Source organism: Sarcophilus harrisii, chromosome 5 (genome assembly GCF_902635505.1).
Source record: "Sarcophilus harrisii chromosome 5, mSarHar1.11, whole genome shotgun sequence".
Taxonomy (NCBI): domain Eukaryota; kingdom Metazoa; phylum Chordata; class Mammalia; order Dasyuromorphia; family Dasyuridae; genus Sarcophilus; species Sarcophilus harrisii.
The window spans coordinates 221,647,781-221,673,444 of record NC_045430.1 but is presented as its reverse complement, the minus strand read 5'-3'; positions in this window follow the sequence as shown (position 1 = coordinate 221,673,444).

The following is a 25,664-nucleotide window of genomic DNA, read 5'->3' as shown; positions in this document are numbered from 1 at the left end:
ACTCAATTGGCTCCACATTTAGAATGAAATAAAAAAATAAACAAGGACAGCAAAGTGGTTCAGTGAATAGAGCCCTGAGGTTGAGTCAGGAAGTCATCTTCCTGAGTTCAAATCTGGTTTCAGATACCAATTAATTATGTAAATCAGGGCAGCAAGTCACTTAAAACCATGTGTGCCTCAGTTTCTCATTTATAAAATGACCATTGGTCAGACACTGGACCTAAGTGTTGGGCATGCAAAGAAAGACTAACTTACCTTTTAATGGGGAAAACAACATATAAATAAGTTCATATGAGACATATACAGAGTATGCAAAAGATAATTTGAGATTAGATAATACCATTAAGCAGAGCGACAAGGAAAGATTATGTGAAACACATAAGAAATTAGTTGAGTTTTGAAGCAAACCAGGGAGGTGAGGAAGAAGGGCATTTCAGGAATTAGAGACAGCTAGTATGAATGCATGGTCAGGGGAGAGTGTAAGGAACAGCAAATAGGCCAGAATAGCTAGATTCTGGAGAGCAACAAGGAAAGTAAAATCTAATAAGAAAAGGCCAGGTTGTAAAGGGCTTTAAAAACAGCTTATGTGCCAATAACTATTGCAGTGGATGAAGAGATAGAGAAATCCCATGAAGACCTTGATAAGCTCATCCTAATTAAGTCAACACACCTTAGTGCTTAGTGACCTCAGTGGAACAGAGGAAACTGTAAAGGATGACAAAAATGGAATGTTGGAAAATAAAGTTCAGAATTATAAAATTTTAAAATGACAAAGCCTTATAGATTACTCAGAAATATCATTTCTAGATATCAAGAACACATTCTCTAAATCGGAAAGCACTGGATATACCAAACACTGCCCTTGTTAGATTAGTTTATAATTGAGGTCTTTTTCGATTCCAGTTTCATCATCATGATCATCATCCCACATTTATCATCATCAACAGTTGAAATGTATATAGTGCTTACATCATGGCATTTATATAGGCCCCTTTGATTTGAAATGCTCTCTAACCCTCAAGCAGGAAGTCATCTTTCCCTCCACTATATTCCATTAGCACTCATCACATTCTGCCTTGTATCATATTAATTTGTATACATGAATTATGTTCCACATTAAATTATGAGCTAATTGAGGGCAGAGACACAGTCATATTCATGTAGGTACTTGGTGCCTATTGCAATACAACACTGAAGGCAGACTGGTCAAATGGGTAGAGAACAAGGCCAGGTCAATGAGACCTGGATTCAAATCTTTCTTAATTCCTTTATTGGTCGTGTGTCCTTGGGCAAGTGACTTTATCAATGTCTGTTTCGATCTCCTCAATTGAAATATGGCGATTAAAATAGTAACTACCTCAGTTGCCTAGAACATCCTAACACTTAATAAATGCTTCCTTCCTTTCCTCCCTCACTGTTTCCCTCCCTCCTTTCTTCTTTCCTTCCTTTTTCCCTCCCTTCCTTATCTCCAGATTTATTTCCTTCAACTAAAACAGAAGCAAACAAATGTTGAGGCTTCAAAATGACAGAAGCCTGTCACAGAGGTCCAGGGATTCTTCCCTTAGTGAGTGTTTCTGTTATTAAGCCCAACACACTCACAGGACAACTCTGAGAGTGTGTCCATATGAAAAAACTGGAGAGAAGCTATTTCTGAGAAATTTGTGATGATGGCCAAAGTAGCTTGGAGAGACTGTAGGATAAATTAAATTCTGTAAAACTGATTTAAAAAATTATAAAAATGATTTTAAAAATGATAAAGTCACATTCTGTTACTAGTTGTAGTTTGCTAACCATCTTGTGAATAGCAGCTTCTTTAACTGGCTGCACTTGTGGCAATGGAATTAATGTCCTTTTTTAGTCTTAACCATTCCCTTTTGGCTGCTCTCTTTCATGATGGTTCCAGGAGAGGCCTTAGATTTTCCCCACCAAAACTGGCATGTGACCCTGTGAAATGGGTCTTGGTCTTTTGGGAAAAGGATTTTAGAATCTAACTTTATGAGGTCAAAAGAATAAGCATCTAAGTGACTGAACATCACAGTGTCTGTGTTTTGATGCCAATCTAGCATCAGTGCCCCAAAGGAGTCTTTGAGGGGACCATGTAGAACCCTTCAGTGGTCCCAAATGATGAGAGAAGAACTCATCCAACACCCATGATGAATTGCCAAGGTAATATAGAAACTCATAAGTCTGAGCGTCTTCCTCCCTGAGACTGAGAAACAGTCTCTCTGGTCTGCCCAGAGGTATAGAAAAACTGTATATTCAATGGACTAGGAAAAAGTGTACAGCCTTAGTCTGGGGGTGTTTTTGGAGGGGTAGGAGAATGTTTTTACTTTTATTTTTGTTATAATCTTCTAAATAAATATCCCTTTATAAAAACTAATTGATGGTTAACAGTGTAATGGAACTAGTCAATGGCAGCTAAAAATGGGAGGAGCACAATTGATCAGGGCTTAAGCTAATAGAAATGGAAAAGAAATGACCCAAAGCTCATGGAGTAAACCTAGGATCCTCACAGAGACTGTTGTTGATCTTCCTTCATTCTTGAAGGGGACCGTGACATCAGGGAGGTGATACCTTGACTTACAAGTGAATTGGATTTAAGTGAGAGAGTGCTGTACAAAGTCCTTTATCCTCTGGAGTCATCTGGATCCAGCGGCAAGTTTTAGATCAGCATGACTGGGAATATAGTGAGAGACTTTTACCTTTTTAAGCTGAGATCTTTCCCACGTCTCAGTTTGAGTGAGTCAATGCCCAGTCAATGATTAAAGGTAGATAGGAGATGAGGCAGAGAACTGACATTCTTTCCCTAGTCAAAATATATACATATGTATGTATGTATGTATGTATTTTGTGTATGTGTGTATGTGTGTGTGTGTGTGTGTGTGTATCTGGGAAGGAAAGACCCTCAAGATTTCTAGCCAGAATAGGGACAATTGCTATTTACATTCACTCTGAGCCAGTCAGGGTCAAAAGAATGACCAACTTCTGAGACCTATTGTTGACCACTGAAGCAGAGCTGTAGCAGCCTGATTCTGGGATTGTGAGTCAGAGGCACTACTAGCTAAAATATAATAGATGTCAATATGATATTTCCTAACAATTGTTTTAAAAAGATTAATGTTAAGAATGGAAGGGAAGGTCTTATCAACGAGGCAAATCAAGGGAGACTTCTAGGAACTGATAGCATTTGAATTGGAATTTAAGGAATAGATAGAAATTTAATAAGCAAAGACAGAGAAAGGTAACATTCCAGAAACAGTAGAGCAAAGGAACAAAAGGTATCTGAGTATATTGTCTGAGGGGTAGAGTAGTCCTTGGCCACGTATACAAGGAGTGTGAAAAAGCTCCACTTTTAGCTACTATGAACTAAGATTGGAGAATGACAGCAAATTCTGGAAAGCTTTGAATGCTACACAGAGGAGGATCTCATTATTTGAGTGGTAATAGAGTACCACTGAATATTTTTGAGCCCAAAAATGATAGGAATAGATCTCTGCAAAAGAAAAATCATTCTCATAGTGATATGAAGAACAAATTAGAGGAAGGATAGGAGAGAAGTGGGAACAACCATTAGAAGGGTATTCCAATAGTCACTGGGAATGAGAATGATGGCTTTTTCCAATGTGGTAGTTAGGGAATTAAACAAGATGGATTTGAGAAATGTTGCAGATATGCCTTGCACATGATAGGTGCCCAACAAATGTTAGCTAAATTGAATTCTGTTTCTAATGAGTCAGCTGTTTAATGGACATACATAAGTATCTGCAAGCTGGTGAGTGGGAGGAAATGGGAAGAATGCCTGAACAAAATGTGTTCTCTCGATTATGGGATTCACTACAACCATTTCCACCCAAAACTAGAGGAAGATAGATGCGTCCAGAGCCACAGTCTCTGGCTCTTTCATCCACAGACTGTCTGATCTTTTCTTAAAGTCATACAGTTCCTAAAGAACAATGTTGTCATATTGAAAATATCTAAGACAAAAGTCACTATTGGTAAATGGAATGCATTTTTATACAAGATAGTTTTATTACCAAAGATGGAACTATATCTCCAAAAATAATTTTTCATAGTATTTACAAATTAATTCTTTGATGGAGGTAAATAGTTCATCACAGATCAGACTATAACAAGGATTTTCTTTTTTCTTTTAAAATTGGAATGAATAGGAGAAATAAAATTAAAGTTTATTAATTCCAAAATAAAAGTAATTGAGGAAATCAAAAGCAAAGGACTGGATAATTAATAAAAAGAAACATGGTATACAATGAATGCTAGATTTGTAGTCAAAGGCCTTGGGAACAAACTTCAGCTCTTCCATATAGTATCTGTGTGATCTCAAGAAAGTCACTTACTATACCTCTGGGAATCAGTTTCTTCATGTGTGAAATGAAGAGGCAGAACTAGATAATATCTAAAGTCCCTCAAAGTTATACATCATTTAACACATAATGTCATCCAATGTATACTTCAAAAATCCAAAGAATCTGTGATGTCATCAATGCATCTATTCCCTCCAGTGATAGAAAGCTCAACGAACCTAATCAAGCCTATCTATCCATAGGTAATAGAGATAAAATCAACAGCAAAATGACCAAGACTACTTGGGGAGAAACTATTATTGAGGGAGGTTTTTTAAACAAAGAAAAAGAACAATTTTTGAGAGAGTGAATTATTTTTGCTTTTGAGGGTGAGAAAAGGGGAGGGAAGAGAGAGAGAGAGAGAGAGAGAGAGAGAGAGAGAGAGAGAGAGAGAGAGAGAGAAGAAAGAGGAGGAGGAGGAGGAGGAGGAAGAGGAGGAGGAGGAGGAGGAGGAGGAGGGAGGGAGGGAGGGAGGGAGGGAGATAGAGATATCCAGAAGGAAGAAATTAAAACTCATAAAATAACATTTTAAAGTTTGTAAAATATATTTTATATATTATCTTTTTTGACCATCACAACACTCCTTCCAGGTAGGTACCACAAGTATTAGCATCCCAATTTTTACAGTTGAGGAAACTGAGATAGAAGCTATAACTTACCCAGGATTACACAGCTAGTAAGAGGAAGGATCTGATGGACTCCTAGTTTCTCCTTTCCTAGGTTTCTGATGTAATTTAAACATTGTGCCTACATAGTCCTCATTCCTTGGCCTGGACCCTAAATTTTCAGCAGAACTAATGGTCATAGTTATGCAAGTTAAGGCTTAAAGGGGATATAGTTGTAAGGAATATAGAAATATTAACACAACTGGCTGAAGACCAACTCTGAGCTAGCAGCTAATGTTGTTTAGTCTCATTGGCTGAAGAGGACTGGTTAGGTTTTTGGGGGGGTATTTTTTTAAGCAAAATGATTAATGTAGTGAAAGCTTTGAAAAAGAAAAATGCTGGCAGGCATAGAATACAGACTTCTTGTGGCAGCCACTAGGATTTCATTTGATGTGAGTTTGTGGTTGGGAAGTCAGAAGGCTTCTTTAACAGTCACAATCCGACCTTCCAACAAAGCCCAGCATCAACTTCAAGTAGGGCATGAAAGGCAATTTATAGAGTCAGGGCACCTATAGCACATAAAGTTTAATGATCTGCTTTCCCCAACATGATCCTTGCCTTGAAAACCTGAAAGTTCCCACTGTGCCAAGAATGTCAAATGTAAAGGCAACAAGAGAATGTAGACAAGCCTAGGCTTGCTTCATGCCCAGGGATTAACAAGTCTACAGACCCAGGTGATATCTATCTAGCCAGAGACTAAAAGGAAAATACAATTCATCAAATGGGATTGGTTTGGGATGAGCCAGAGTAATAACAAATGGGAGAGGAAAGGGAGGGAGAAAATTTTGAAACACAAGCTTTTGCAAGCGTGAATGTTGAAAACTATCTTTACATGTGCTTTGAAAATAAAAATCTATTATTTAAAATAAATAAATAAAAAGAAAAGGATTTTTTTTAAAAAAAGAACAAATGGGAAGGCCCTGACTCCCAAAAGATATATAGGGAGGGTATATAGCCCCTCTCCCTGTCTCTTCACTAAACCCTTATGAATTTATACATGCTGATGAGGCTCCCTTTCTGCAGTATTTTATAATTTCCATTTTCCAAAATGTGTTCCAAATCTATGTGGAATGTGAATAGTGCAAGAATTATTGGTACCATTTTACAGAGAAGTAAATTGAGGCACAGAGGCAGGATATTATTTTCTCAAGACATACAAGTAAGCTAAGGGAAGAAAATGAACATATAGCATCTGCAATGTATCAGGCACTGCAAAGCACTTTATAAATACTATCTCATTTGATCCTACAACTCTGAAAAGTAGAGGAGAAAACTGAAGCAAATAGAGCAACTTGCCTAGAATCACACAGCTAGTAAGTACCCAAGACACGATTTGAGTTCAAGTTTAGCTGGGAACTAGATTGTAGAAGATTTAAACACAAATTGAGAATTTTGTATTCTATTCTAGATGTAAAGGGGGAACACTATGTGGAAGATGGATTCAAAATGGCAGAGACTTGAACTAGGTAAATCAATTAATATGTGATTGCAATAGTCGAGTTGAAAGGTAAAAAGAGTTGTAACTAAGGGAAAGGTTGTATCAGAAAGAGAGAAGGAAATAGATGCAAGAAATCTTTTATAGAAAAAATCAACAAGATTTGGTAACTAATGGGTTATGAAGGATAAGGGAGAAGAATCAAGGATGGTACCAAGTGGCAGAAAGGACACTGTTGTTCTCAATATAAATAGGAAATTGTGAAGGAACAATGGGTTTGGGGGAGAATATAATGTGCATCACTCTGGACTTGCTAAGTTTAAGATACTGTGGGCTACCCAAGAAATGTCCAACAACTAGGTAGTTGGTAGTGCAGGATGGAAGTCCAGGAGAGAGATTAAGGTGCAGAATTTTTTTTTTTTTACATTAAGTCTCTCTGCAATTTCCTTCCATTTCCAGGGCTTACCTTTCCCCCCCCCAAAGTTATGCCATGACTTGTAGTTTTAAATCAACATACTTAATTTTGTTCCTCTTTGATAGTATGTTTTCTTATGTTTGAGTCCTTCTATGGTTCAATATTCTTAAATGAAATATGTTTAATTTATATATTTGTGTGACGATTATACATTTTTGAGCTATCAAACTATCCTCTAAATAGTTGTGAATATTTAAATATCAATTTTGTCCATTAGCCACTATTTATTACTACATTATAGAACCTAAAAAGGAAAATCAGGTCATTGGAGAAAAAAAAAATTAGATCCTATTTAAGACTATATATGTCCCTCACTCGGGCTGGACCCACAAAGGTTTAGCAAATGAGTTTCCTGGTGACTTTCCCAGATCTCCCTGGGTTCTTCCTTCCTCTAACTCCTGAATGGGCCTCCAGACCACATTCTGCCCTGTCAATGACCCTTTGGCTACTTAACAATTCTTTCCCCTCCCAAATCCTCTCGCTATTCCCACAGTTCCTTCTCTCCCCGTTGCTTCCAGTTGCCCCTGGTTGCCTTTCTCCTTGTTGCACATCAACAGGTCTCAACAATTCAGCTCACAGATCACTGGCCTGGCAAGGTATAATTGAGCTCCTAATTAAGCCTTTTAATTGTGGCTTGCCTCCCTAAGCTCCTCAGAGAAAAAGCTCTGTGTGAGGGTAAAATAATCAAAGAAATAATGACAAACAATTGCCTCTCAGAACATTTCCAACAATTCCACAAACAAGCAAGGAAGGGGGAAGTAGGTATGTCAAAATCAGCCAGGCCAGAAACCAAGAGATCTGGGGCTAGCTCTGAGCTGGGACAAACAGGGACCTTGCATCTGTGCTGGCTTCCACAAAATGGAGAAAAGTACGACCTTTCTCACTCGATTAAATCGGAGTATCTTGAAAGGATGATGAGCCAAGACATTTCCTTTGCCTGGAATATGAATTACTGGCATTTCCCTTGCAAACCTCCTGGACACGGGACTCAGATTTCTTTCTTTTTTATTCCAGTCTCATTCTACCTTTGGATATAAGTAATATATAATCATCCTGTGGCTGGGGAGAATCTGGACACCAATTATGTGAGATCTCGACTCTGGAGAAGGTTTTCCTTGACCCTGGGATTTTCCAGCTTGTTTACTTATATTGATCTTACCAGGACTTAAGTTCCCTAAAGAAGACATCTGATCACTGATGTCCCTAACCTGAGACTAAGGGAACCAGCTCTATCCCACCAAACAGCCCCCAAATGAATATGAGGAAGTGGTGTGAAGTTATCCCCTTTCTATTACAATAATTGTGAATAGCCTTGGGTTGACACATGTAAAAGGACAATTGTTTGGCAATTTCCTTTCTGCCAAGGGACAATACCACAAGGCTTGGGATAAGAAAAATATACACAGGGTATCACATACTGTGTACAGAGGATTAAGAAGCGGAATAACTTAAAGGAAGGTACCGTATGCTGATTCTTAGCTGAAATGCCTGCCCTGGAGTCCTCAATACAAAAGAATACTGGCAAAATCTCAAGTTAGAAATCCCTTGGCTAATTTCATTTTCCATTCTCTCTGCCTCTCAGCAAACCTCCCAGTAAGTTGAGGAGGTTTGCTAGTGCCACAAAATATATTGGTTTGATAGAAAGTTGTTTATCTTGGCTGCTAAAATTCCACATGTCATCTCTGACCTCTCCTTGGGTTGAAAAATACAGAAGAGACAGGGAAATGTGCCTTTCAGGAGAGAGTAAAGAAAAATATCTTTTGATTGATCAGATATCTCATGGGATAATGAAAAGACAGATATACTTAAAATGACCAAAAACAAATAAATAAATGTTAAAGAGAGTGGAGCTTGGCAAGAATACATAATGGAAATTTATACACCACCTAAGACTATTCATGATGGGTCATTATTTTTAACATACATGAACTTTCTTGACCAATCAGAGCATTGACATATCCTAATTATACAATTCTTCCTCAACAATGAAGCTTTGTGAATAAGGTGCTAATAACAGAACAATAGAGTGGCTTATCTCAGTAGTAACTTACCATTAACTCTTCCACCCACATTTTCTAGTAAGTGTGGGATCTCTATCATTTCTGCAGAGAAAATGAAGATTTTCTTTTTGTCAAAGAGTAAATTGGGAGTGGGGGTTGGAGGAGTTTGGAACAAACCAAAGCAATGGAGTGGGGAAGAAACAAATTGGAGGCCAGCCACCCCCCAATCTGAAGTCCCACTCCTCGCTTCAGTCCCATCTTTTGCCATCAATGGTCATTTTAAAACAATATCATAAAGTCTGCAATGCAGCAACGATGCAGCTGTTATTCTGTTTTTCTTGGCAATAATCAAGATCTTTTGTGGTACTGAAAAAACTTCAACTTCAGGGCTGGTCCACTTTAGGACCAGTTACAGTATGGGTCCTTAGAGAGTTCAAGCATTTGATGGAAAGGTATGTATAAAACTCATTTCTCACTGGAGATTCAGGGGAAATAAATGGACACTTAATCAAGTGTGCAAACATTCCTGAGTTTCTCTAATGGGCCATGGGGTACCTACCAGCCTCGGGGGAAGATGGGGAATTGGGGCACCCTGATCAAACAGCCCAAGAAACAAAATTTGGTGAGAAAACAAGAGAGTTTCAGTTCTTAACTACATGCTTGGTTCAGGCTTCAAATAGAATGACTAACATCTCATTTGGCCATCAAATTTCCTTGAGAAAGTAGCTTTACATCCTCAGGGTTGACAATTTGGAGCACATTCCTTTTCTCCCTTAAATGTTTTCAAGTTTGGCTCAGGTCAATAAGCACCTGAAGACTTTTGGACAGCAAATAATAAGCTTAATCAGTCTCCTGGTGAGTGAAAATGCTCTCCAAGTCTTAAAGCACTTGAGCCCAGGGCATGTTCCTATTCAAGATAAGCCTAGATGATATTCAAGATCAAATTCAATTGATAAGGTTTGAAGGACCCAAATGCCTACTTTAAAATAACAACAGCAGCCAGATTTTGCCCCACTGTACACCAGTTCATTAGTAAAGAGGAATATCTTGTTCTTTTGAAAAGATGCTAGTGGCAGGCATTCTGGATCTTAAAAGTTGTTAGTTACATATGGGATATGCAAAGGGATCAGGGAAGGGACATTTTTAAATAGCATGGTTATACAACCTTAATAACTGCAGTAGATACTAAAGATCTCTTTCATTTTGGGGTTAGCCTAGAGGAAAGGAAAAGATTATGTGGTTACTGAGCAGATCTCCTTTCTTTAACAGCAATACTTTATAAGCAAATTATGGTAGACAGGCTGAGTTATTGTTCATAAATATAAGGCCACATGATCCATTTTATTTTTAACTACGGGTCTCTTATAAAGAAATCAGATATTCCCAAATACAAAGATAAAATTTCATTCTTATTTCTAGTCTCCCTCTGTTGCCATATGAATGTTACTACCTACCAGTAGATATTTATAAAAGTACTGTTAATTTAAAAAAAATAAAATAAAAGTTCTTATTGGTGTTTTTTCCCCAAACATTGCTATGGTTTCCCGATTTTCCTCATTTATCTCATACTAGCACACCACCTCATATAACATTCCATATAATATTTTTAAAGACAAAAAAAAAAAAAAAGGAAGAGGGAAAATCAGCTTAACAATGTGGAATAATGTATTTGTGGACCTCCTACCTCTGCAAAGGAGGGAAGTAGAAATGTCTTCTCTTGTCCCTTCTTTCAAGCCATGCTTTTTTCGTCATAATATTGCAATGTTCACTTTTGATTTTTTGTGTGTGTTATTGTCTTTTCATTAACATCAGTTCATGTAGATCTTTCTGTGCTTTCTGTGCACATTTGTCATTTCTGATAGCACAGTTGATATATAGGTTACTGTTTAGTGCAGCAAAAAGTATCATCACTAAACTGAAATACTAAAATTGATACCTTTGAATGCATGATTTAGCTATTTTTAGAGGTGAATTATCTTATTGACTATTGCAAAAGGGAGATAACATACTACAAAAAAGAAACAATGAAATTAAAAATCAGAAAAATAAGCAATATAAAGTAGTAAAAAAAAAAAAATAGGTAAGAAAAAGAAGAAATGAAATTCTAATCCTGGCGCTTTCATGAGTTGTATGAACTTCTGCCAATCATTGTAGCATTGTGCAATTGTGCCACAGTGGGTATCAGTTTCCTCCCCTATAAAGCAGTCATGGTGGATCTGGTGACCTTGAAGATCCCTTTCAGCTGTGCAACCTTACATTTCTATGAGTTTGAGAGCTAGCACTGGGAATAAAAGAAAAGGGGCATATGTAAGGGACCTAACAAAAGGAAAAATCAATAGGACTAGATTACTAATTGGTTATGAGGTTTAAGGAATTGGAGGGAGTCAATCAATCAATAAATATTTATTAAGGGCATACTATATGGGAAGCACTTGGAAATACAATGACAAAAAAAATGAAATCATTCTTGCCTTCAAGAAATTCATATTCTATTGAGGGAAATAACATATATCTCTGCCTATGCCCACATATAAAAACATATATTGCCCTCTTTAATGTGTTGGCCAAGTATGATTGTTATCCACTCTTAACTAGAAGTCCTCTAGGAAAAGAGAACTCATTAACTCATGGAGGAACCCATTCTGTCCCTAATTGGCAGGAAGTTCATACACACACACACACACACACACACACACACACACACACACAGATTTCCCCCCACCCCATGTAGCTTACTAGTTTACCAGCTGTGTGTTCCTGGGCGAACCATATACTTCTGTTTGCCTCAGTTTCCTCATCTATAAATGATCTAGAGGAGGAAGTGGCAAACCTCTCGAGGATCTTTGCCAAGAAAAGCCCAAACAAGGCTATGAAGAGTCAGAAATGATTGAAAATAACTGAATGACAATAACAACAACAAACTGCTAGGAAGTCTTTCCTTATATCAAAGTGAAATCTGACTCTTTTGAACTTCTGTTACTCTGAGCTCTACTTTCTGGGGTTAAAGAAAACAAGTCCATTTCCTCTTACTCATGACAACCCTTTGAGTACTTGAAGAAAGCTATTATTACTTCTCCTCCCCCAGTGCAAATTTTCCCTTCAGGCAAAACATTTCTAATTCTTTCAGTGGATCCTCAGATGGCATGAAGAGTTGAATAATCCTGCTAGATTTCTGTATATCTGGGAACAAATGAGATATCTGTAAAACACATAGTAGGTATTCTATAAATGTTTATTCCCTTCCCACTAGCTTATTAAGGTACTTTTTTATAATGCCATCTCACAGCTTCCAAATGAAGTTTTACCAGAACAAAGTACAATGACAACATTACCTTCCTCATTCTGGATATTAGATCTATCCATGAATATCTAATTTTGCATTAATTTTTTTCCAGAATGTGTTCACCCAGGCTGGAAGTACAGCTGTCACTCACAAACCAATCCCACTTCTGATTGACATGGAAATTTTTATTTGCTTCCATTTTGAATTGGGCCAGTTCATTCCTTCTTAGCAGTTTGGTAGTCTTCCAGTCTCAGGGGCTCACCCTATTGGTCCTGGACTTAGTGTGGTCCAGGTTGGTTCAGCAGATCGTGAAGAACCAAACTCAAATGATCCACCAGCCTCAGCCTTCCTTGTGGCAATGATTATAGGCAAGTGCTACTACACCTGACTATACAAAATACTTTCAAAGGGAAGTCATGTGGAATAATGTAAAGAGCACCATATTTAACTTCCAGAAATACCCTTTGCCAACTATATAACCATAGGTAAATCACTGAGCCTCAGCATCCTTAAATGGAACTATCTACATAAGCTCTATCTGCTTGACAATGCTGCAAGGTTCCAACAAAGGTAGCTTGCAATCTTTGCTTCATAAAGTGAGTTTTCCATTAATTCTAGCAGCTTCTTGTCTTTCCTCCATCATCTATCTTGACTATAGTCATATTGATTCCAGATAAGTGTAAAATTGGAAGGTGTTATAGTGTTATGTAATGAATGGAAGGTGTAAAGATTAATAACAGTGATGTTTTACTTTGAGGCTTTGAATCTGGATGATTTGAAACATAATTTTTACCATTAATAGATATAATAGGGTCAGGAGTAGAAGCCAGTTTGGGGCAAAAAAAAGATGAATTTGTCTTACACATATTGCATTTGAGGCAATAAGAGGAAGTATTGAGGGTCAGGTGAAGATATGAGAAATTTTGGGAAAGAAGAGCTGAGAAAACATTGTGGAGTCCTTTACATAAAGGCATTTCTCCCATTCTCTCGAGCATTGTGCTGGGCACATAGAGATACACAAGGGGTATACTTATTTGTGGGTTGACCAATAGTAGAAAGGGGAAAAGCAAATACATGGCCATAAATACATATGTATAGAATACCTTGGCTATTTATTGCCCAAATGACAGAAATAAGTGATGAAAAATCGGTAAGGGAAGAAAGATGAACTGCTGCTATAAAAAGCCATCATAATCGACACCATCCCTGCCCTCCAGAAGTCACAGATTAAGATGAGTATATAATAACCTATAATTAAGACCGATATACCTTGCAGCTAAAAAAACGATAGAAATTACTTTAATAATTCTACTCATGGAGTCCAAGGAAAAACAACTATCTGTCTTCCAAGAGCATGCAATGTACTTTGGTGCTCAGTAAATGATAAAACAATAATTAAACTACTCCAAGCTTCCAGTGCAGTGAAATTTCCAAATCAGACAAGTCTGGGAACCCTGCTGCCAGAGGGAGATTATTATCTAAGTCATCTCTTCCTTCATTTTATGCTGCCATTGACTACATTGCTCTAGTTCATCAGCTAGTGCTAATGGTTTTTTCTGAAACCTAACAGCATGTCACAGGAAAGGTGTAGACAATGGTTATTGCTAGGAGCCCTTGAATTTCCCTCTGATTTCTTGTGAGACAGAGTGCTAGAAGAAAGTGATAAGTGTTGGTCTATTTGCCCTGGAAACTGTTGGAGGGAAGAGGGAAGGGAGAGAATCGAGAAAGGTAATGATACTATCGACTTCTAATTATATATTAGCATTCTTTCAAAAACTCCAGAATATGTTTTAATAACTTTTTCATTATATCAGTGGTATATGAAAAGCATTGTTATTCATTTTATAGATTTTTAAACATTGTCAATAAATCTGTCTTGATTCTGCCACCAAAGACAATTCTTTAAGCTTCCAACCTTTAAATCCGAGGTTTCTTTCCATGTATTACTGGTTTCCTGAAATACTGTCCTGGCCCCATTGCTGCACTTCCCTACAATGAGCATAGTATTCAGTTGTTATTATTATTCAGTTTTGTTCAATTCCTCAGGACCCCATTTATGTTTCTCTTTGAAGAGATACTAGCGTGATTTGCCATTTCTTTCTCTAGCTTGTTTTACAGATGAAGAAACTGAGGCAGAGTTAAGTGACTTGCCCAGGAAGTATCTAAGGTCACATTTGAACTCAGGAAAATCAATCTTCCTGACACCAGATCAGCACTATATCCACTGTACCATGGTGAACATTAAATCCACAGTTGCTCCTTAGCCAGCAGAAAGTATTCATTACACAACCCTTCACTAAGGCCATAAATAGAATTTTTATTTCAGTGGACTTGATTTTTCATTTTCAAAGAGAAACTTGGACTAAGAGAAGCCTGAAGTTACTACCCTGCTCCTTCCCCCACTGCAACAATTCTCAAAGGGGAGTATGTTTGATCGACATAAACCTAAGTCTCAGAATGGTCATGAATACTCTATCATTTTACTTATGAATTGTTGGCAACCATGAATGTAGACACAAGCTCATATAAGTGCAAGTCAGCAAGAAGGGTTTGAAAATTAGCTCTGGAGACTTTAGAAGTAGCAGTGTTACTGCATGGGTAATTGCAAGGAAGTGAGAAATCTTTATGCTCCATATTGACTGCTTAGCCAAAGGACATTCCAGCATCACTAATGGGTTCCAGAAATCTCTCTACCTTTTACCTTTAGAGCCAGCTGCCAAAGCAAAGTTTCATACAAATGAAAATCAAAGAGCTTTTTTCATATGAAAATGTTTATATTTTCCAATTATACAAACAGATAATTTTTAATATTTATTTTTTAAAATTTTTGAGTTCTAAATCCTCTCCCTCTTTCCTTCTTTTAGAAGGTAAGCAGTCTGAGTAGATTGCATATGTGCAGTCATGCAAAATATATTTCCATATTAGCCATATTGTAAAAGAAAACACAGACAAGAAAATCCCAAGAAAAATAAAGTTAAAAAAAAAAAGTATGCTTTGATCTGCATTCAAACTCCATTTGTTTTTTTCCTCTGGATATGTATAGCATTTTTCTTCATAAGTCCTTCAAAATTGTCTTAGATTGATGAGAATAGCTAGGTCATTTACAATTCCTCATAGTATGATATTGTTATAACTGTATACAATGTTCTCCTAGTTCTATTCACCATTTCATCTAAGTCTTTTCAGATTCAAAGAACTTTTTGAACAGAGAATCTTAGAGTTGTAAGGGATGTCCAAGTTCATCTATTCCAATGTGTACCTGAATGGGATCCTACCTATATAAAACTCGACAAGTTATCCCCCAGCTTTTGCTTAAGAGGCCTTCAGTGAAAGGAAGCCCATCACTTCCAAAGGCAGCCAACCTCTTCTGGTTAGTTCTCATTGTTAGGAAGCTTTTTCTGACATGAAGTCTAAATTTTCCTCTTTGTAACTCTTAGTCTCAATTCCCAACATTGTTTTCTGAGACCAAACAGATCAAATCTAATCCCTCTTACACATGAGAACCCTGTAAATATTTGGAAGATGGCTGAGAGCTGGTCAGATGGGCTTCAATGTTTAATTTTTTAAAAATCAGGTCTTTTCGATTTGATATTACTGATATGAAAGATTTAGAGATGATTTTAACATATGGCTAAAACACTGGATTCCAGAAGATGACAACAAGAGAATGTAAATACTGGCAGGTTCCATCCTGTCAATAAGGTTAGCAGAGTCCATCATCCACAGACTAGCTCTACCAAGAAACTCATCAATAGCATGGTGGACACTAGGTGGGGAATATTTGGGGCCATTATATCTCATAATAAACAAACAACCAAAAAACACCACCAATAAAGCATTGACAAAGGAATTGCTCACATTGATGAAATCCCCCACATTTTACAGTTTTTAAAAACTGTGATGAAAGGGCTGTTGTGAAAGTGAAGAATTTTACCCATTAACAAAAGAATTGCTCATAATTGATGAAATCTCAAATATTTTAAAATTTTTAAAAAGCTGTAATGAAAGGGCATGGTGAAAGTGAAGAGTTTTGCCCCCAAAATATTGTCTGAGAAACACTTTCTGGATGCCAAACATAGCTGAAAGGAATCAGGAAATCCTGCTGAATATGTCCACCATACATTTATGCTATTTAATTATGTCCTCACACCTGCATGGCAATGCTTTTATTCATCTCTTATTGACTATCACATTCCCACAGCTGTTCCAAACTTTCTCCTTCCTCTTCCTCAACCTTTCAGTTCCTTCTCTTCTCTCTCTTAGTGGATGATCTCATTTCCTTCTTCTTCTTTTTTTTTTTTTTTTTTGAAAAGACAGGGGCAAGTAGGTATGAACTCCATGATTCTTCCACTTCTAAAGCATTATAGTGGCCTCTCCCTTCCTTTCCTGTTGTTCTCAGCTCAAAGGAAAAGGCAGTCCTCCACCTTGAGAAAGCCATCTCTTCTACTTGTACCTTTGATCTGAATCCATCTCCATTCTCTGTGACCTTTTCTCATCAATCATCCCCTCTCTCAGAGGCCTTCAATCTCTTCCTTTCTGAGGTATCTTTTCATTAGCCTGCAAAACTGCTCAAAGGTCACTTTATTGTAAAGCATACAAAAAACCTTTTGACTCTGCTACTGCCTCAAGCTATAGACCCCATTCCTTTTCTCTCCCACTGCCTCCCATCCCCTTCCTCTCCTCTTCTTTCTCCTCCTCCTCCTTCTCCTTCTGTTTTTCCTCTCTCCCTCTCCTGTATTCTCCCTGTTTCTTTCCCTTTCACTATCAACATCTAGAACCATAACCTACATTTGTCTCCATTTCTTTGCCTTCTACTTATTCATCAAACTCTTACAATCCAGCTTCTGTCCTCTAGCTACTAAAAAAACCCTCACCAATACAAGTTACAATGATTGAGTGAGAAAAGTGCAGTATTTGGAAATGGAATCTTGGGCAATCTATTTCCAACACGTTGAATAAAACATCAAAAGACTTAGATTCAAGTTCCAGCTCTGCCATTTACTAGTTGTTTGGAGGCTGGGCAAATCACTTCTGCTCTCAGAGGAATGAGATGATTTCAAAGGTATTCAAATATTCTGCATGAAGATCACTGATCATCTCCTTATTACTAAGACCAATGGCTTCATTTTCCTTTGACTTAATATATAGCTGGAACATTTAACCTTGTATAGTAATGATCTTGATGCTTTCTTCTCCCTTGACTTTCTTACTACTTTATTCCTGTGATTTTTTTTTCCCCTCTGGCCTTTTCTTATCCTCCATGTGATAATCTCCCCAAACTCTGGGTTTAGCCCTCTCCCTCTCCTCTTATCTCTTGGTGCTTTTTCCCAAGATGACCTCATTGACTCTTAGAGATTAAATGATTACTTCTAGTCATATGATTCCCAAATGTCTATTTCTATATCTAACTTTGAGAAATCTAGTATTTTATTTCTAACTAGGATGACCCTAGCTATAAAATAGATCAAGATCTCAAACAAAATTGACATCATTAATTTGCTCTCCCACCTCAAACAAAACAAAATATTTATACTCCTCTAATCAATCTCTTTTCATTGAGGACCCTATTTTACACATACCAAGGCTAAGTATTTCAAAATCATCTTTAACTCTTTCCTTTGCCTCACACCACAGTTGCATAGTAGCAATGTCCTCCTAATATTCATTCTACAGCATCTCTCACATCCATCCTTTCCTTTATATTCCCAACCATACAACATTAGTTCAGCCCTCACTGCCTTGTATATCTATTATAATACCCTCCTAACTAGGCTTACTATTTCCAGTCTATCTTCTCAACATTACCATCTTCACATCCTTTCTAGAGCACTGTTTTCAGCATGTCATTTCATTCCTTTGTACAATATCTTGCCATGGTTCCCCATTTCTTAACAAAATATAAACTCCTAGTCATGCTATTATATAGGTTCCCAACCACCATATGATTCCAACCTACCTGTCTAGCCTTATTTCATACAATTTACCTTCACCTACTATAGGTTCTGACAAATCAAAATCACTTTCAGGCCCCTTACTTGAACAGTCATTGTTCAGCACTGCATCTTTAACCATACTTTCTCCCATGCTCATGGTAGATTCTGCCCTTTTATTTCTATCTATTGAAGTTTCTCCTTCTCATCAAGGCTTTTTCAGGTACCACTTCCTCCATGAAGACTTTTCTGACTTCCCGTGGCCATTCTAAATGAAAATGATTTCTCCCCACTTGTTTCCCTCAATATTTTGCCTAGACCTCTCCTTTCCCCCTCACTTAATAATCAATTGTATATGATAGCTTTCATTATAAACACATCTTCTCATCTCTTCCCCATTCAATTGGCAATTATTTGAGGATAGGATTACCCCATAACCAACTTTGTATCTCAGCATCTAGAACGTTGCATCAAATTCAGCCCCCCTCCCAAACTCAATGCTCTAGTTCTTCATCTAGAGCAAACCAAACAACTTCCACATAGATAAGATTCTAGTAAAGTTATAAGGAAAAGTTTTATGGGGTTGTTTGAAACATAGCCTTCAAACTCATTCACAATAACAATTGTTTACTGAGTGACAGGAATGTGCAAGACATTCTCTGGGAACATACAAAGACAAATTATCAATTAATCCCCTTCTATGTCTCTGAACCAAGAATGAAGTAAATTAGTTTTGCCTCTGGGTCCTGAACTTCCTTTTGTTAGCCCTTTTCTCTCTTCAACTGTACAATTTTCTTGCCTCATTCAATTTTCAGGCACATAAGCATCCATGCTTTCAGGGAAGAATTTGATATTTGGAATTTAGAAGACAACCTTATAGTTAATATCATATTTTATAGACATACTTCATGTTCAGCAAGACTTTTATTATTATTTACAATGGTTGGCATGTATTATTTTAAGTTTTACTTTACTTTAAATTTTTACTTTAACTATTACAAAGTTTTTCTTTAAGGTTTTACAAATAATAATATATGCCATTATCTTATTTTATCCTCAACTCCATATTATATCTTCATTTCACAGATGTGGAAAGAGGCTCAGAAAGCTCAGCTCCTATGTTGCTATAATTTACCCAGTTATACAAATACTGTCACAGACAAGAGTCTAAACAGAGATCTTGACCTCCAGTATGATTCTACAATACCACATTGTCTATGCTATAAATCACTATTACCTGTCTTATAAATAACAACATTTAAAATAATATCTCTAATTGTGAATTAAAAGATTTGGTCCTCTAAGAAAGCAAATTTGAGTATTAGTCAGGAGGTGGGGGAGGGATTCATAGGGACCCTTCCTTGTGCTCCTAAAAGATTATCATGTAAATAGCCACCTGCCATATTCTACACTGGATGCCAATATTCAACTCATCACTGCGGTTCCCAGATAGGAAGTTTGCCCAATATTGACTTGAGTCTTCATAAAAAAAACCTGTCACAGAACAAAAATTTTAAGCCATAATTATCTAAGACAATTGCTCTCTCCAATACAAAAGGACTATGACCAAAAGAGCATAACAAAGACTCTTTAGACAGCAGGGATTGAACTGAAATTATTATAGAATTTTCTTCATCCTTTAATCCGACTTCAAGGTTTTGAAGCTCCTCATGAAGAGGTAGTTTGTGATTAGAGGAAGTCTCAAGTAATACTGTCTTTTATATAAATATTTAATACACCTTTTTCCCCCCAGTATTTTTAAATTCAAGTCCCAAAATATTAGAGCAGAGAAGGGCCTTAAAGGTCATTTTACAGATGAAAAAGGATCAATGAGTTAGAGTGTAAAAGATCCCAAATTCTCCTTTATAGAAGAGAACATGGTTTCTAAGGAGATTAAGTGATTCCCCCCCAAAAAAAGATATAATAGTTTACTATTTGTGGAGCTGTATTAGTCTAGCCATTCAGGGAAATAATTTGAAATTATGGTCAACATTTACTAAAAACCACATGATTTTAACCCAGCTATCCTACTTCTAGACCTATACCCCTAAGCAGATTTATAAAAGAGGGAAAATACCCATATACACAAGAATATCCATAGCAGGCCTTTTCGTATTAGCACAGAACTAGAAACTCAGGGGGTACCCATCAATTATGGAATGGTTAAATAAATTATGGTCAATGAATTCAATGGAATATTATTGTGTCATAAAAAATGATGAAAGGCATATTTTTTTAGTGAAACCTGGGAAGATATATCTGAACTAATAAAGAGTAAAGTAAGCAAAATTTGGAAAATTATTTGATCAATAATAATAACACCGTAAAATTGAACAATTTTGAAAGATCTAAGAACTCTAATCAATATAATGAGCAGATTCCATTCCAGAGATTCAGTGATGGAGCATAGTATCCATCTCCTGAGAGAGGAAATAGGTCCAGGCAGTAGTGTGCTAGTAAATGTATAACAAACTCTTTACAAAAATTCTTCCTTTTCACAGGAAACACTTTTAAATTTAATTTAATCTACCTTATTAATATTTTTTCATCACTTTCTTAATTTTAGACAATCAATAAAACAATACATCAAGACCTGAATTTTAGCTTTTATTCATGACTGAGTTGTGGACTGTTAACTGAAAACAAAACAGTTAGCTCTCCCATACTGAGCTGACTCTGACTGAGCTCTGAACTCGGGGTACAAGAATGAGGGATTTTTTTGGACAAGACAAATTTGTTTTGCTTAACTGTGCATATCGGTACAAGGGCTTTCTTATATATTGCAAAAGGATGGAAAATACAAAAAGGTTATTTTTGCTTATTCAAATGTTTATTTTTTTGAAAAACAAAACAATTTGTCTGACATCACACTGTTAGTAAAGTAATTAACAGAACCTGGATTCAAACCCATCTCTTCCACTCCAATTTTTTTCCCCCTACTATCCCATAAGGTGTATAATTTACACAAGGTCAAATAGTTAACAATGAATAGATCTGGGACTAGTCTTGACCCCTTGAGACAATTCAGTACAGTGGAAAGAATTCTTATTCTGGAGATTACAAGATTCACACTGAGACTTTGCTGCTTACTATTTGTGTGGTCTGGGAAAGTCAACTGACCTCTCAGTTTTAGGCTTCCTCTTATGGAAAATAAGGGAGTTAAACCAGATGGTCTCTACACTCCTTTTCCTGAATAGTAGGCAGCTAAGTGACACAGTTTTTGAATAAAATTATAGACTCAGAATTAGGAAGTCCTGAGTTCAAATATCATCTCTGACATTAGCTGTATGACTGGTTAAGTCACTTAACTTCTGTTCACCTTAGTTTCCTTAAGTAATAACAGTTTACTTTAGTATCCTTAGGTAACAACAGTATCTATCTCCCAGTGTAGCTGTGAGTATCAAATGAGATAATATTTGTAAAGTAAGTCAGGTACCTTATAGGAAATTGAACAATGCTTGTTTCTTCGGCTCTCTTCCTTCTTTTCCAGCTCTAATGATAGGATTAGATCATCTATTATTCAATCAGGTATTATTATGGCATTAATTTAAATTCTACTTTGTCACCACCTTCTAGTCTAGAGCTTTTTAACCAGGGTTCCATAAACTTGCTTTGAAAAAATATTTTGATAACTGCATTGTTAGAAGTCTGAATTTTAATTTATACATTTAAAAAGCTTGATTCTGAGAAGGGATCCATCCACAGGCTTCCTCGGTCTAGTCATGACACAAAATTTTAAGAATCTGCTCTAGTCCATCAGAAACAGGTTTATCCAGTATGGCAATTGGGTCCTTGTTCTATATTACAATGTGATCTTTCATATAAATCAAATGTGCTTTCATCCACAACCAAAGGCTTATTTACTTTTTCACCAAAGAACTTTACTACAAAATTGTCTTCCATATAAAGCAAGTTCATCTTTATTCAAGGGGGTTTATGTACTGACACACACAAAGCACCTCCCTACAAAGTAGTTTTCCAAGCCATAGACACCCTAGGACAATGTTATCTCCTGTACATGTGTAAAAGTCATAAGATTCCCTGTGGAAGCTATAATAACAGAGATAGCTTTGTTCAGTGACCTTCCATGGATTACCACATGACCAAGTGGTTGCTTGGTCTATAACCATTTGCCTGCCATCATATGGGTAACTCCTTGTGTATTTTTGTGGGCAGTGAGAACTTGCTTTCTAGGGAAATAGACCTAAGCTAGGGAAATACTGGCTTTAATTTTAACCCACTATTATATAGGATTTTTCTTAACTCCATGAGAAGCTAAAGGTCAATCTATAGGCAGTGACTATGGATTTTAGGGCAAAAACACTTTTCCAAGTCATTATAGACATTATAAAGTCAGGCAAATGAGTCACAACTGAGAGCAAAAGGTGAATACAAAGTCTGAATCAAACAATCTTTTGGGCCCCTCAACTCTTATTTATTCTCTTTTCTACCCCAAAATCCTTTCCAAAATACCATGAATAAGACTCTTGTTTTAACTCCCTCATAGAGGTAGTCCTACCAATAGGCATAGAAATGGTGGCCAGGAAGGGTATCATTTGAAAGGTGCCTAGAAAGTCCTTTTGTATAAAAATATCTGTCTGTTGGTCTATAGTGGATGCCTGATATAATAATGATGATGATGATGATAACTAACCGTAACAACAGCTCACATTTTTATTCTAAGTATTCTCCTAACAACTACTTTGGGAGCTAAGTAGAAACTCTATGCCATCATGAAATAAAGACTTTCCCTTAGATTAAGGTATCATTCTCTCATGAAAATTAAAATAATTAAGAAAGGGGTTTGTCATTGTGTTGTTTTATTTAAGTAAAGGATATTTTAGGGAATTAAGAAGTATTTGGGGGCATAGCCCTTAAATTAAATATAGCCTTTTAAGCCACTAGGTGCTATTCACACTCTAATATGAATTAATTGGCATCTTCTTGCATAAAAGATGAGATTTTATGGGGCAGGGGGAAGAACACTTAGGTCTATGATTCCAAGGGATAGGTTGAAAGCACAATAAGACATAGAAGAGAAGCGTTATTGTGCTTGTATGACACTGAAAGGAGAAGCAAGACTGCGTCCTTTAAAACTTGGCTCCAACCTACCTTTCCAGAAATATTAGTCATTACTTCCCCATGCATTTCTCCCTTCATGCTTTCAAAGGTCAGAGCTAATTGGCTTTCTCGCTGTTACACACAATAGTCCATCTCCTATTTCTATAGCTTTACATAGGCTACAGTTGGCATTTATATGGCACTTTAAGTTGGCAAAGTGCTTTACAAATGTAAAAGCACTATGTAAAAATGCTAGCTATCGTTATTATTAATACTCATAACTGGAGGGCACACCGCCCTCACGTCCATCTCTTACAATCCCTAATTACCTTCAAAGAGTTTCTACGGAAGCCTTTTCTTTTGTTAGTGCCTCTCTACGTTCTTCCTCCCTTAACTAAAAAATAATTACTCTGTATTTTTGGTCCTATATTTTTTATCTTCTTCTATATTTTGTACACTGTCAACCCTGATAAATTGTAAGCTCCTTGAGGGAAGATACCATTTCATTTTGATTTTCTATCCCAAGCACCACACCCCATGCCTAAAACATAGCCTGCTCCTATCATACCAAAGAACCACACTCCTCCAATGCCTCATAAGTAACTCAACTTAGGGCACATAGATAGGCGTGAGAATTCCATCCTCATTTTTGGAATCGTCTTTTTATCCTCCATCTAGACTAAATCCTCCCTCCCTCTTTCCTTCCTTCCTTCCTTTCTCCCTTTTTTCCTTCTTTCCTTCCTTCCTGCTTTCTTTCCTTCCTTCCTCTTTCCTCCTTTCCCTTCTCTTCCTAAAATCCCATTTTACTGAAATTTTACAACATAGGAATAAGCATTTTTTTTTATTCTACTGTATGCAATGAAATCGCACAATACCTGGGCGTCCATGAGCTTTCCTATCTCCCTCATCTTCTCAAGGATACCTGTCAGTAAAAAAGGTGATGGGTTGAAAGTTAACTGGCAGACACACACTTACTTGCCTTTCAGGCAGGATATGAACATTTTATAGGAAGAGATAAACAAAGACAGGCATGTTTCAAAACATCAAGAGAAACCCAGGAAGGTTCAGCTACTAAGCTTCTCTGGGACTTGACAGAGATGAAGGTTTTAATTGGACTTGGCAGATAAGCTAATTATGGTCAAGGGAAGGTTACCACTGAGGTGGGAATGGACGACACATTTTTAGCAGAAAAACACAGCCCACAGGTGACATCCTTATGCAGCCTACAGAGCTTTCAGCTGGGGAGGAAAGGGTGTTTTAAGCAAAGAGCATAAGATAAAGGAGAAAATGAGTGTCTGTATAGGGCTGTGAAAGCCGAGTGCTGAACAGGATTTGGGAGTTCAAAAGGGATGGAATAAAAGTGCACAAAAGGCAGCAATAAGTGGGAAAGAGCAATTAATTGGATCAGTCTGTTAGGGCTCAAAATGCAGTCCGAGAAGAGGAAGACGTAATATCCTGATTCCTGAGCAAGGTCCACAAATCTTCCATGTGACTAATAATTAAAGCCAGTTCTATAGAAAAATAAATGCCTTCTATCCAATTTTGAGAAAGAGTATAGTTACCACTTTAGCCCAATTTTAATGTTTCTCTTTTCAGGCAAAAGTCTTTTTAAAATGTGTATGACTTTCCCCCTCCCACTCAATGAAAAATGATTTACAAGAACTAGAAGACAGGATCAGAACCTCATGGGCAGATATAGCTTCTGCACAAAATATCTTGGGATTTTAGTAAACTAAGTTCTATTTGACTCAACAGTATAATGTTGCTACTAACAAATCTAATGCTTAATCAAATCTATGTTTCTAGCAAAGCTCAATTTGTTCAGTTCTAGGAGAAATAGTTCTAGAAGAATGATCCAGTCAGATTGATTTTATCTTCTGTAATTTTCATTGAAAAACTTTGTAGCTGTCTCTAAACTTCACCTTAGATCATTTAACATCATTATCAATGATTTGGATAAAGGCATTATTGGACGCATTTATCACAATTGCAAGTGAAACAAAATCAGGAAGGCTAGCTTATGCTTTGAACTATAATCTCAAGATCTAAGAAGATCTTGACCTGCAAATATATAGATTCTGTGCTTCCATAGGAAATCAATGAGTTTCACCATTCAGAAAGGATCTCAGAGACATTCATATAGAATCAGTCTGCCTGAATCATAAGAATGTGAAAGAGTAACCTATTGAAAGGCTGAAAATATTGGGATAAGGTTGTATAAGGCTTTAAAAGCTAAATGGAGAAACTTGTTTTATTCTAAAGAAAAAGAGTAACCAGTTGGAGTTGGTTGAGTTGGGTCAGAATGGTACTTAAAGAAAATTTTCTTATCAGAGTTCTATAGAATGAATAAACTGAAGTATGGACAGATTTAAGGCAAAAAGAGCAACTGGGACACTGTTGTGATCACTTAGGTGAAAGATGATGAGGGCCTAAGCTAAAAAGATATATGGATGG